The 10,340-nt window shown below is 45.9% G+C and overlaps 1 pseudogene; it reads left to right on the top strand.

Annotated features, from left to right (window-relative positions):
• The first annotated feature begins 7,669 nt into the window (after positions 1-7,669).
• On the top strand, positions 7,670-8,847 carry LOC119528225 (annotated as a pseudogene).
• The last annotated feature ends 1,493 nt before the right edge of the window (positions 8,848-10,340 follow it).

Raw genomic sequence — 10,340 nt, 5'->3', positions numbered from 1 at the left:
TTCAGTCTTGCTACAGATTTTCTCTGCCCTGACCCACAAGTCCTTGGTATTGGTGTATGGTCCCTGGGATTTCCGAGTGGGTCCCCCTTTTCAGCCGTGCTCTTCCAGGACCTCTGCTGAGGGAAGGCTGTGCCATGTCACAAGTGTGCACCGGCCTGCCAGGAAAGCCCTGGGCCACCAGGCCGTGCAGGGGCATTCCCAGCCTGCTGTAAAGATGTCTGAATGGGACGTGTTAATTTCCCGCTTTTCGCACAGCTCCGCCTTCCCAACTCTGGGACAATTAGCTGTGGGTGCACTAAAGGCCACTGTCCATGGCTGATATTGTGGCATGTGCATGATGCTGTGGGAAAGACTCCCCATCACACTGGATTTCTTGGTGTGGCTCTGGGCTGTGGGTCTGGCCCCAGGCAGGAGTGTCCCCAGCCCACTGGGAAGATGGCTGCAAGGGGCACGGTTTCTTTCTCCTTTTTGACTCCCCTCTGCTCCCCTGGCCCTGAGACAATCAGCAGCGGGTGTGGGGAGGGCTATCCTCCATGCCAGGCACCGAGGCATTGGCCCAGCCCACTCCTGCCGTGCTTCACTGTGAGGTTCTCCCCATCATATCCGCAGCCACTCCCAGGTTTTTTTTTAAAAGAACTAGTCCACCTCCAAATGCCAACCCACCATTTCCCTACACCGCAGCGTGGCCACCGGACTTTCAGCCAGCTCAGTCACTCGTTTCAGAATGCAGACTCTCAGTTTCACCAAATGCACAGTCCCTGTGGATTTAGCAGACCTTGTCTGATGAGTACATTGCTGGAACTGGTGTTCTGGGTCACTTTCTGGTTTTTATGTAGTATTTTTCATGGAGGTGTTTTTTTGCCCTGTCTCACCTAGCTGCCATCTTAGGTTCGCCCCATTGCCTTTTATCAAACACAAAAGCTACCTCAAAATAGAAAGAAAAGCAGAATAATCCTAATAAATCTTCTCCATTTGTTGTTCAATAAAAAAAAAGTAATGTAAGAAAAGAGCAATTAGATAAAACTTAGGAAAAAAAAAAGTTTTTTTTAAAGTAACATAAGAAAGAGGATAGTGGGAAAACAGCAGTGAAGAAAGGACCAGGAATCAGTCCCTCCATCAAAACAACTATTGAACTGGCAAGAACCATCTAAATCAACTGTTTTGAAACTCCGTAGTCTAGTGGAACACTGTGCAGAAAACAAGGAAGAACTGGAAGAAGCTGGTAAATTGTGGTAAATCCCAGTGAGTTGCACCCCCACCCCCCCATAGGGGCTGCCATCTCCCATCCCCAGCCTCAGGACAGGCAGCAGGGGGATTTCAGCCTGGGCTCCTGGTGCAGCTTGCCGGTGCCAGGGTGGGCTCTAGTCCTCCAAACTCCAGGAGTGTGTGGCCTAACCACTGATCACAGCTTTTGATCAGCTACTTCACATCATTGGGGGTGGTCCCGAGGGCAGCCATTGTTCCAAACCCCCTCAGGCAAAAGCAGAAAAGGAATCTTAAAGAGAGCACCCTTCCTCAAAACTTTGGAAAGGACTGCTGTAACTGGGCAAGTGTGGAATCAAGAAAATGCAGTTTTGAATCTTAGAGCACAGCTTGTCAGGAAAATGCTTATTGTAATGATCCCTAGATTGTAAGCTCCTATAGCAGTCACATCTATTCCTGAGTTGTAATGGTTACCTCTAAATCCTGAGATGCTGAGCTCCTTGTGTATAACCTGGTAGTCTCTGGAACTTCGGGTATCTGTGTGACACATAAGACTCATAGCTAGAACTTGGCAGCTATGAATGTCAGTATTACCCCATAAGGCAACTGTTGAAAGAGCTGAAAAAGAATTCAGACTTTAATTAGAGATATGAATGAAGAAGATATGGTTAGGACTAAGGCAAATCAGGCTCAAGGGTAAAGGATGATACTGACTGGGTTTTCAAACTACAACTTCTGTGTGAGAGCAAGGGAGGAGATGTTTATCTGGTGTAGGAGCTATACGTTCTGCAGCTCACTAGATGACCTAATTTGTACGATCAATTTGTTTGAATACCATAGGTGAACAGAGCAGTGAATGGGAAGTGGGATTTGGTGAGTTTGTACAGGCTAGGGTGAAATCCCAACACATCCCAGAGTGATATGGGCAGAGAGTATATTTATTTGCAGGTCCCCCCACCCCCGCCGAGGAGCTGGGGAGAAATGCGGAAGTGTTGGACTTCCCCACCTGGACTATTGCTGATTTTCCCGCAAACACTGAGGACTGCCGATTTAGTGGGCTGAGCCCTCAATCTGGAGGCCTCTCCCTGTGAGGCTAGTTGCTGCAAGGGAGAGGCTAAGCCCACTTATAACTGTGCCTAGGAGTCCCCCCCAGAGAGCCTCTTTTTTGCTCAGATGTGTCCCCCTCTCTCTAAACCCACTCAGCAAGTGAATTCACTACCTCCCTGCTACATGGGATGTGACTCCAGGGGTGTGAATCCCCTGGCAATGAGGGAAATGACTCCTGGAGATAGGCCTGGACCCAGCACTGTGGGATTGAGAGGATCTTCTTGACCAAAAGGGGAAAGAAAGATGAGACAAAATAAAGTTCCAGTGGCTAAGAGATTTCAAATGGAGTCTAGAGGTCACTCTGGAGGTTATTCCTATACCCTATATAGATATCACCTTTTAGTCTTAAGTGTATTGGGTGGCTAGAGGGAAATACCTGAAACTGTCAAACTGTAACCCAGTGACCTTGATTCTTGAAGATAAATGTATAACTATGTAGATTTCATAGTGTATCTGTGTGACTGTGAAAACCTTGTAGCTCACACTCCCTTTATCCAGTATATGGACAGATGAGTGGGAAAATGGGGACAAAAATTAGGAAGAATAGAGTGAGATGGAGGGGATGGAAAGATTAAGGTGTTCTTTTTTGCTTTTATTTTTATTTTGGAGAAAGGAAAAGGTTCAACAATTGATTCTGGTGATGAACGCACAACTGTATGATGGTGCTGTGAATAACTGATTGTACACTGTGGATGTAGGGTGTATGAATATATCTTGATTAAACTGTATTTTAAAAAGTATATGAACAATGTGGGGAGGAGGGGGAATGGGATGTTTTGGATGCTCTTTTTTACCCTAATTTTCATTTTATTTTTCGGAGTAATGAAAGTGTTCAAAGTTTGACTATGGTGATGAAAACACAACTATATGATGATACTGTGAACAACTGATTGTGCACATAACTGTATGTTATGTGATTATATCGCAATAAAATGGCATTAACAAAAAAAAAGAAAAGGCAGTTTGAAAAGCCGTAGGAGAAGTTCCTGATGCCCTTGCTGGCTGCTCCCCCACCCCTAACCAGGTGCCTGTGGAGCCAACCTGTGGTCCCATCGTAAGGCATGGCCCTGCACCAGAGTGAGCAGAGTAGCCCCTGTGCACATACTGGGGTGCATGTATATCGTGCCGATCTATCTGGTGGAAGTCTGAGGAACTGAGCCAGGGAACTTCTCTTGGGCTGGCCCTCCCAGAGTTTGTCCTGAGGGCAGAGAAGGGGCTTGCAGTCAGCTGTGGCAGTGGTAGAAACGATTACATTGAAGCAGCCTGGGGAAAGAACTATCTGCCTTAAGTCATGCAATAGCACGCACAGGAGTGGGTGAAAGTCTATTTTAAAGGGATTAGAGGGTCATTCCAACTCCTGTAAACTGTAAATGAGGGAATTCATTAAGACCACTAGCAAATACAGGCCCCAGAAAGGAAGCAGGCTTCACAGCTCCAGAAAGGCCGAGATGAGAAAGAGAGGCCCTGCAATTCACATTTGCCCCAAGCTGATTTTCTTTTTTTAATGCAATTTTATTGAGATATATTCACACACCACATAATCCATCCAAAGTGTACATTCAATGGCTTACAGTATCATCATATAGTTGTACATTCATCACCACAATCAATTTTAAAACATTTTCATTACTCCAAAATAAAGAATAAAGAAAAAGAAAAAAGAACCCAAAACATCCCATACCCCTTATCTCTTCCTATTATTTACATATTTTTGTCTTTATTTTATTACTCATCTGTCCATACACTGGATAAAGGGAGAGATAGTCACAAGGTCTTCACAATCACACAGTCACATGATACAATCATCATCAAGAATCAAGGCTACTGGATTACATACAGTTCAACAGATTCAGGTATTTCCTTCTAGCTATTCTAATACACTAGAAACCAAAAAGGAATATCTAAATAATACATAAGAATAACCTCCAGAATGACCTCTTGACGCTATTTTAAATCTCTTATGGGCTGATCTTCTTAATAGGAAGCCTAAGCTCTGACCACAAACCAAAGCACAGTCAATTTTCAAAGACTGAAAGGTGCTTTCTGCTTTGGTTTGTTTTGGTTAGCTCTTGGCAGTTGAGGAACTCTCTCTCATATCAGTAGCTGATACAAACTTAAGGAACAGATAGCTCAGGGACTAAATCCCAGAGCTAATACTTTATAATATTAAAATGTGCAGTGTGCAACAAGATTACTGAACAAAGAAAGAAGAAAGAAGAAAGAAGGCATATCCAAAGGAACAAATAAAAATCCAGAAACTATCAATGGAAAGAACCAGACTTTAAACATACCAAAGACTTAAAATGAATGATCCTCAATATGCTCTAGGAGATAAAGGAAAACACAAAGAAAGAACTGAAGCAGGGTTAGAATTAGGATGGTGGCTGACTGATGAGCATAAAGCAAAGTCCAAGAAGTGGTCAGGCAGTAAGGAGAAAGATATCTCAGAGAAGAACAGCAGTGTGCCAGTTTGAATGTATTATGTCCCCCAGAAAAAGCCATATTCTTTGATGCAATCTTGTGGGGCAGACAGAATAGTGGGGATTAAGTTGGAACGTTTGAATTAGGTTGTCTGCATGGAGATATGCCCCACCCAGCTGTGGGTGGTGACTTTGGTGGGTTACTCCCATGGAGGTGTGACCCCACCCATTCAGGGTGGGCCTTGATCAGTGGAGCCATATAAAACATGCTGACTCAAAGAGACTGGACGGAGTGCAGCTGTGAGTGACGTTTTGAAGAGGAGCAAGCTTGCTAGAGAGGAACGTCCTGGGAGAAAGCCATTTTGAAACCAGAACTTTGGAGCAGACGCCAGCCACGTGCCTTCCCAGCTAACAGAGGTTTTCCGGACGCCATTGGCCATCTTCCAGTGAAGGTACCCGATTGCTGATGTGTTACCTTGGACGTTTTGTGGCCTTAAGACTGTAACCGTATAGCCAAATAAACCCCCTTTTTATAAAAGCCTACCCATCTCTGGTGTTTTGCATTCTGCAGCATTAGCAAACTAGAACAAGCAGTAAACAGCATCTGGGGCCAACTGACCCCACCTGAGTCAGTTATCTATGATCAAGCATCAACAAAGGAGGAAGAAGGGGAGGGTAGTAAAATAGTTGATAAAAATTACAAAAGGAACAAAAACTATAAAAGCAAACCCTTCCCACAGTGTCACATGCCTCTCACCTCATGCCTCCCTCTTCTCTTGCAAGAGAGCCCATATGCCCTTCTTGCATATGTACTTAATAAACTTTCTACCTGCTTGCTCAATCTGTGCTGTGCCCTTGAATTCTTTCTCATGGCATGACCAAGAACCTAGGAATTCAATTCCAGCAACATTGTTTGGTGAGCCAGCCAGGAGGTACTTCTCCTCTCTGACCATCTGAACTGGTGAGTCATGGTTACTGACCAGGAGGCTTGGCAGTGTGCTTTCACTTTTCTTCTCACTTGGATCAATGAATCTGGGAACTCTGACCTGGCTCCCTTAGGACATAACCTCGGTCCACTCTGAGTTCTCGGGCTCCCTCTTGATAGGTGGTAGGAGCTTGTCTCCACACCATGCAGATCCAAGGAGACTCAGAGATGTGGATGATTCTGCCCTTGAGACCTGATTGGGGATTATCCACCCTGTCTTGCAGAAGTACAATGGGAGCCAAATCAAGTCCCCCATTTTTTCTCTCTCTCTCCTTGATTCTCTGAGACTTCCTCACACCCTCTCCTTTCCTCCCCTCTGAGGACCACCTCTTGATCTTCAATCACCTGATAGCATTTCCTTGCCCTTAAGACCCTTCCTTCTGTTGTATCTGTTCCTCTTTCAAACCCTTCGACAGAGATCCTCTCCCCTCCATGAGAGTCTCCTTTCTCCTCCGTCTGGATTTCAATGCCTTCTGAAACATTCCATCTTCTGTAACAAAGGATTTTGGGCTAAAGACTCTTGTACAAAGCAAGGTGTTGTCTTTGCCATTATAGGGAGTCACCTTTGGTCTATACCCATGGGAAATGAGTACTTTCCAATGGGAGAGTCTCCCCTCCTGGCCTTGATCCTTTAGTCTCTATTGAGACCCTTTGTGGCTGAACATAAAGCTTCCCTTCTACTAGAGCATGCTCACATTTTAGTCCTCAGGAAACAGAAAAGTAGAAGACGAAGGTACTCCTCAAGAGTACCTTTGTCAAGGTCTGGGAAACCTCCCCAGAAGCATAGGTCCAGAAATCTCTTAGGAAAGGTGTCCAGGGATGCCTGGCAACTTTATTCCCTGTGCTCCCAAGACATTGGACCAGTGGAGAGGGGACAGCCCAGTTCTGATACATGTTGGGATGCCAAGCAAGCAGTCAGACTGGCACTAGTGAGGCTTCTCTATTTCCTTTCCCAGAGAAAATTGGAAATGCCAACAGTAAATATAAGCCAAAAGATGGGGAGTGCTTAGCCCTCCAGTGCGACTCTTCCAGTCTGTGAAAGACAGGGAAAATGGTCAGAGATTCCTTATGCCCAGATGTTTATGGCTGTCTATCAAGACAAGGACCTGAGATAGACCTGTAGCTTGTTTTATGCCTGTGTCTCAAATTCCCTTAGAGGAGATCTTCTTGATGATCCCCTTTTAAGTCAATAAGCACCATATTGGTCACCTGTTTGCTAGAAGGCATCAGAAATATACTGCCAAGCCAGTCAATTATAATAAGTTAAGGGAGATCACTCAAGAGAAAGGAGGTTAGTGGAAGCTCTGTAAAAGTATACTAACGTAAGCCCAGATTCCTGGAAAGGTCAGATTTTGCTGGGCACTCATTTCATCAGCCAGTCTGCCCCTGCTATTCGGAGAAATGTGCAAAAGCTCTCCATGGGCTCGCAAATACCCATTAATGACCTGTTAGAAACTGCCTTTTCTGTCTTTAACAATGGGGACAAGGCCAAGGAGGAGGAGAAGGCAGAGAGATAAACAGAAGACCAGAGAACAGGCTGAGCCTATTACAGTCACTGTTAAAAGTGCCCTATCCCCTCGAGGTCAACAGAATTGTGGTTCCAAGCATCAAGGACCTTGCTTCAACCGTGGGTCAGAGGGCCATTGGCAGAGAGAGTGCCGGAAACCTTGAGACAACCCTTGACCTCAGGATCTACAAGGACCTTGTCCCAAGTGCCACCAACATGGGCACTGGGCCAAGGACTGCCCCGAAGGTGGACAGGACAACCTCTTGAGTTCTGCTTATAGCAAGTGAAGAAGACTGAGGGTGCCCGAGGCTGCATATGGCTCCACTGACTTCACATTTGACCATCAACCTAGAGGAGTTTTTGGGTGACACTCACTATGGCAGGTAAGATTATTGATTTCCTAATTTACCCTGGAGCCACCTACTCTGTCCTGAACTCCCACTCTGAACTGCCACTGCTGCCCGAGAAGCTCTAGTTACCCTGAAACCACAGGCTGGTCTCATTGTGCCCTAAGCCATGCCAAGCTCAGAGCTGAGTGTTGTGGGTGCAGGCCAGCCAACAGATTTGGGTGAGCTGGTGGGAATGACCCGAGAGATTATCCAGAAGCTTCAAGACAAGGCCATTGTGCTAAACACAGAGCCTAAGAAGAGGGGAAGACTGTGCCTGAGGAGTTGGTGTAGCCAGAAGAGCTCAGTAAATACTGGCAGGTGGCCTCCCCTACATGGGGTTGCACAGTGCCAGCTTTCCAAGGATCCTCACCCTGGACCTCTGCCCCTTCAACACCAACAAGATCCTCACTGGTGGGGCAGATAAAAATTCTGTCATCTTTGACAAGACTTCTGAGCAAATCCTGGCCACTCTCAAAGGCCATACCAAGAAAGTCACCAGTGTAGGGTTTCACCCTTCCCAGGACCAGGTGTTTTCTGCCTCCCCAAATGCCACTATCAGAATTTGGTTGGTCCAGAATGTCTCTTGTGTACAGGTTGTTTGGGCCCATGAGAGTGCTACGAGAGGCCTCAGCCTCCATGTCAGTGGTGACTATCTCCTGAGCTCCAACAACCAGTATCGGGCCCTCTCTGATATCCAGACAGGCTTGTGCTCACCAAGGTTTCTGATGAGACCTCCAGCTGCTCTCTCACCTGCACCCTGCATGGATTCATTTTTGGAACAGGAACCATGGACTCTCAGATCAAGATCCGGGACTTGAAGGAGCGCACCATTGTAGCTAATTTCCCTGGCCACTCGGGCCCCATCACTAGCTTGCCTTCTGAGAGAACAGCTACTATCTGGCTACAGCATCCGATGACTCCTCCGTCAAACTCTGGGATCTGCACAAGCTTAAGAATTTTAAGACACTGCTGCTGGATAACAACTTTGAGGTGAAGTCACTGATCTTTGATCAGAACGGTACCTACCTGGCCCTTGGGGGCATGGATGTCGAGATCTACATCTGCAAACAGTGGAAAGAGATTCTTCACTTTACAGAGCATAGGGGCCTGACCACAGGGGTGGCCTTTGGGCACCATGCCAAATTGATCGCTTCAATCAACATGGACAGGTGCCTCAAGTTCTACAGCTCCTGTAGGCCTGCCCCTTCTGATGGAAGCTGGGCCTCATCTCAGTAGTGGGGTAGTTAGGGCTGGGGGTGGGTGGGGAGGAAGGGGCAAGAGACTATGGGAGGGAGGAGGTCCGTGGGGTGGGACATTTGCATCATTTCACTCTGGTCTGGATGGCGGCCTGAGTGCCATGCATCCTCCAGGTCCCAAGGAGATCAGATGTGAAGGGAAGAACTGGCACCCTGTGTGAAGGTTCAGGGTCATAGCCCGGGGCCTCTCCCCACATGGTGGTCTTGAGTTGCTGGGATTGGCCATTCCACACCCACTTTGTTTCTGTTCCTGAGAGATGAGGAGAGGCTGAGTTAAGGGAACTGTGAAGAGATGGGCACAAGGGCTTGGGCAGGGTTTTGTAAGCGATGATCTAGTTTCATTAAAAAAACAATACTGGAGCCATTTACTTGGTCCTGAACTGCCACTCTGGACCTACCTCCACTTGGACTTGCCTAGTTTTGGAAGTTGACAGTAAAGCCAAAACTAAGAACTTCACTACCCCTCCTCTTTGTGGGCTTGGAGACATTCTAGTGTCCCGTCAATTTCTCATTGTCCCTGAATTCCCCATCCTCCACCCCTCTACCCCCACTTCTAGGGAGACATCTTCCTCACTTCCTGGGAGCCACCTTAAGACTAGTAGACCTCGCTAGTGTTTACCCCCTTGTTTGTCCCCAGGGCCCTACTAGATAATGATAAATCAGTGGTTTGTGACTCATAATGTATAAACATGCGATCGGTGACAAGAACTTCATAAAGGCGGGAGACAGAGGGGAACAGGAAGATAATTTGTGAATATCATTGAAGTTAAGGTGGTAGCTAAACAAATGAGAACGTTATAGATTTAGGCTGTTAAATTTAAGGCCCAAGGTAACTACAAGGAAAGATTCAGAGAACATGCAAGTTCAGAGAGAGACAGAAATTAGAGTACAGGTTGTCCGGGAGCGGGAGATGGGGAGTTAATGCATAATGAGTGTAGGATTTCTATCTAGTAATGAAAGGTGGTGAGGGTCCCACATCATTATGAATATGATTAATCCCACTGAATGGTATGCTTGGGAGTAGCTGAGATGGTAAAGTTTGTGCTGTATATAAGTTACCATAATTAGAACAAAAAAAAAAAAAGTGCAATATGTGATCCTACACAGGATCACTCAAGGGAGGAGAACAGGGACATATGGGGACATATGAAAAAGTTGAAAATATAGACTGTAAGCTTCATATTAACGTTAAATTTCTTGAACTTACTTAATGTGGTTATATAAGTGAATATCCTTGTTCTTAGTAAATGTACATGGCGGCATTAAGTGTTCCAGGAGCATGATGTATACAACCTATACTCAAGTGTTCTGAAAATGAATGAATACACACACACATTGATAGATTGATAGACTGACGGACAGATAAATAGAATAATATGGCAAAGGAGGCAAGGTGTTAAACTTGGTAGATGTGTGTATCTGGGGGGATAGGGGAATATTGGAATTCTCTGTACAGGGTTTGTATTATTTTTG

This window comes from Choloepus didactylus, chromosome 2 (genome assembly GCF_015220235.1).
Source record: "Choloepus didactylus isolate mChoDid1 chromosome 2, mChoDid1.pri, whole genome shotgun sequence".
NCBI classification, from domain to species: domain Eukaryota; kingdom Metazoa; phylum Chordata; class Mammalia; order Pilosa; family Megalonychidae; genus Choloepus; species Choloepus didactylus.
This window is presented reverse-complemented; position numbering and strand designations above follow the sequence as displayed.